At 31.5% G+C, this 3884-nt stretch overlaps 1 pseudogene; it reads left to right on the top strand.

Moving 5' to 3' along the window:
• Positions 1 to 923: 923 nt before the first annotated feature.
• LOC105761882 (heat stress transcription factor A-2c-like) lies at positions 924 to 3228 on the top strand (annotated as a pseudogene).
• The last annotated feature ends 656 nt before the right edge of the window (positions 3229 to 3884 follow it).

Here is a 3884-nt window from a genome sequence, read left to right as displayed (position 1 = left end):
TTTTATTGTGTATGTTATATCTTTTAAAATTTGTATTTTCTATTATTTTTAGTGGTGTTTAGTTAATTTCTAACACTAATTCCTTAAAAATATAAATAAAAGGGTCATGTACCAAATTGAAAATAATTTCAACCATAAATAAAACAATTAAAAGTGAAAGCTTTGGTTAGGAAATTTGAGGATTAAATTGATATAATTTATAAATGTGAAGGGTTAAATTTATTGAATTATTTAGAACTAGGATCAAATTGATAGAATATGTAAGTATTAAGGATTAAATGTATTATTATACTAGTTTGAAAACGACATTCTGTTATCAATTTAAAAGAGGGTGACCAAAACAAGAATGAATTCAAATGTTAGTACCTAAATTAAAAACTTTAAAATCAAGTAACCAAAATAGAAACGTAAACATAATTGAGTGACCAATACTAAATCTAAACTCAAGTGTTTATTAACCTAAAATATAAGAGGACTCCGACGTGTATGTAAAAATGGTGTTAACTCATAAATGATATTTACAACAAACTACACTTTCCCCATTATTTGGTTGATATTTTTATTTTAGATCTTTTGTTGTTGATATTTTTCTATGGGTATAATATTTTATTTAAATAAAATTATTTTCCTTATTTTTACTCCATTCTCACCCCTTATAGGGCTACTCTGTTAAAGCAAATCTTAGAATCCTCTCACTCTCATGCCATTGACCAACAATAGTTGCACCCTACCCACCAACACAACATCCCATGCACAAAAAGTGAGGGAAAAAAAGGCCAAAACAGAACCAATCAATTGTAGATCCCACACCATGCCCTCGGAAGTTCCAGAACTTTCTAAACACCACTTGCAAAAAAGAAATTATCTAATCACCTTTATCGTAATTTCATCAAATTAAAAATTTTATAATGACGAGGCATTAATCGAATACTTGGAGCAGTGGAGGTAGCAGCTTCGTTGTATGGGATACTCACTCTCTTTCTAGTAATCTCCTCCCTAGATTTTTCAAGCACAATAATTTCTCCACTTTCGTTAGGCAGCTCAATACTTATGTAAGTGTTCTTATCTTAAACCACGTTTTCGGTTTCCATTTTATATTTCTCAAAGGTTAAGACATGGGTGCTTTTAAGGCTTGATCATAATTTGTGTGAAATTGTTTTCTCGGCATCTTTTGATTTCCCCTTCATTTTTTTTTCTGGGAAAGTCTACTCAGTTCATAACTTTGGAGCAATAATTGGTTGTTTATCTGTTTTTACAGATTGTTAATTAACTTATGAATTATTTATTAATAATTTAACCATTCATCTACTCTATGAAAATTAAGATATTAGAATTTGATTTCCATATTTTATGAACTTGAGCAACTAATCCAATTTTGATAAATCATAAATATATAAATTTAGGCAGTTTATTTTTGTTATTTTGTTGCATATAAATGTTGAAATATTGATTTTTATATTAGTATTTTAATGATAATATTTAACATTATTTATCTAACTCTAGTTGAAGTAGCTTGTTAATTTTTATAAAGATTACATATTAACCAATTGAGAATGACGAAATTCGTTGTTGGAAATTCTCCAACTCCTTTTGTGGTAGAAATTTTGTAGAAACACTTTTCCGGATTTTCCACACCATTATTTTCTGCAATTTTAACTTTCTTAGAAGTGGGGTACTACTTATATAGTACTCTTTGTCAAGTACTTGAATTGTAATTTGTAATTTCATTTACCCTGATTTTTTTTTTTTTGTGCGTGTGTGGCTGATAGTTGATATATGAAACTGAGAACAAAATTTTAAATTTTTTGCCTAAAGGGTTTTCGAAAGATTGATTCAGAGAAATGGGAGTTCGCAAATGAAGGGTTTATCAAGGGCCAGAAGCATCTCCTGAACAGTATCAAGAGAAGAAAGAACACATCTCAAACCCCAGTAGTAATTCAACAATCTCTAGGCTCTTGTGTTGAGGATGGTGAAGTGGATCGTTTGAGGCGAGACAGGCGGGTTCTAATGATGGAACTAGTGAAGCTAAGACAGCAGCAACACAACACTCGAGCTCATATTAAGGCCATGGAACAAAGGCTGCAAGGCACTGAGAAGAAGCAGCAGCAAATGATAGTCTTTCTTGGCTAGCGCAATGCAGAATCCAGCTTTTCTGAATCAGTTATTGCAACAAAAGGAGGAAAGAATGGAGCTTGAAGAAGCCATGTGTAAGAAAAGGAGGCGGCTACGGCCTGTTAGCTTCGTCCACGTTGGTGAATCGAGCCGAAGTAGCGGAGGAGGATCAAACCCTGTTAAGACCGAAGTTTTGGAGTTTGGTCACTATGGATACGAAGTATCAGTAATGGAAGCACTTGCATTGGAAATGCAAGAGGGAGCAGGTGACAAGGCCGAAAATCGAGAGAGACAGGGCAAAGTACTCGATCAAAGATTTCGGGAAGAGTTATTGAATGAGAGGTTCGAAGGAGGTGAAGATGAAAATATGAATGTCAATGTGTTGGTTGATCAATTGGGCTATTTGGGTTCAACTCCAAAGCAGAGAAGGTGATTTGGGTTCAAGTCCATACGAAGCTTTGATGCTTTCTTGTTATCAGTAGTGTCCATGCAAGGATTGTCGGATTATGCTTGTGATAAGGTATGTATTGTTTGTTTTGGAGGCGAAAATCTTCTTATGATTTGATTCTTTTACAAGAAATATATTATGAGAGAAAAAGGATCCTTTGTTATATTTTGTCATTCTTCAATATTTAGCTATTCAATGACTCCATATAATTTTTTTTTTTAAACAAAGGTGTGAGCTAGACTAATCCAAAACGAGTTCCTACAGATAAGTGGAAAATGATCCCACATCAATTACTCTTTTCAAGAGAATAAATTTGTGAGGAGGTATTTACATTCAAAGCTGAAAATTTTTGATCGTGGATGCAGTTTGATGGTCCTTGTGTGAATAGGTAAGATAGTGAGAACTATATTCATAGAAAATGATTGTTCTTGTTACTTGTATTAATTTGCGGCTTATATTTCTCTTTGGTTAGGTTGTAGTTGTAAATCAGAATCACACCGTCATGACTTTGCTTCAAGCTTCTTATCTTCCTTTTTTATGAAATTTGACTAATCATTGAAACATGTATATTTTCCTATAATTTTATTCGGTTGTCTCGATTTTTCTTAACAGAAACAGACCTTATATTGGTATTGTAAGCCAAGAAAGTATTGAATAGATTGAGATTATATGAGAGTTCAACATTTTAGGTTGAATGCATATATCTATTTCATTAGATATGTGAGGGTATCCCTCCAATGTGCAAAGTAGAAGTGGATTTCATACTTTCATTGTTTAACAATTACCCTTAAACTATCATGCAAGTATAATGCCTGGCAAGTGTAAACAAAACATTTAGAAATTGAACCTATTTTGCACTCCAACTTATATGCACTAGCTGTTTCTATTTGATGGTTATGCAAGGGTGTCATTTGTGGCTTTTTCTATTAAAATAAAAAAATAATAATCCAAGTAATACAATATTTTTAATATTTACCAAAATAGAACAAGTTTGTACTAGGGTCAAAACCGGATTTTAGTCGAATTTTCACATCTCAAAATTAGAGGTGAACATAAATTGGGTTCAACCAAAATCTTAGGTTCGGGTTTGGTTTGGTTCGAAAAATAAGTTTAAAATTTTGTCTAAATTCGGCCCGGATAAAAATACTAAAATCTGAGTTTGATCATATTAAGATTTTTATATTCTTTTTATATAATAATTTTTAAAATATAATACATAAAAAACTAAAAACATTAAAATATTTTTCCCAACAAATTGAAAATAAATTAAAAAACATATGTATGCTTAAATAACACTAAAATGTGTGTAATTTAATAAGCAAAT

Source organism: Gossypium raimondii, chromosome 12 (assembly GCF_025698545.1).
Source record: "Gossypium raimondii isolate GPD5lz chromosome 12, ASM2569854v1, whole genome shotgun sequence".
Taxonomy (NCBI): Eukaryota; Viridiplantae; Streptophyta; class Magnoliopsida; order Malvales; family Malvaceae; genus Gossypium; species Gossypium raimondii.
Note: the sequence above shows the minus strand (reverse complement) of the source record. Positions and strands in the feature narration are given on the sequence as shown.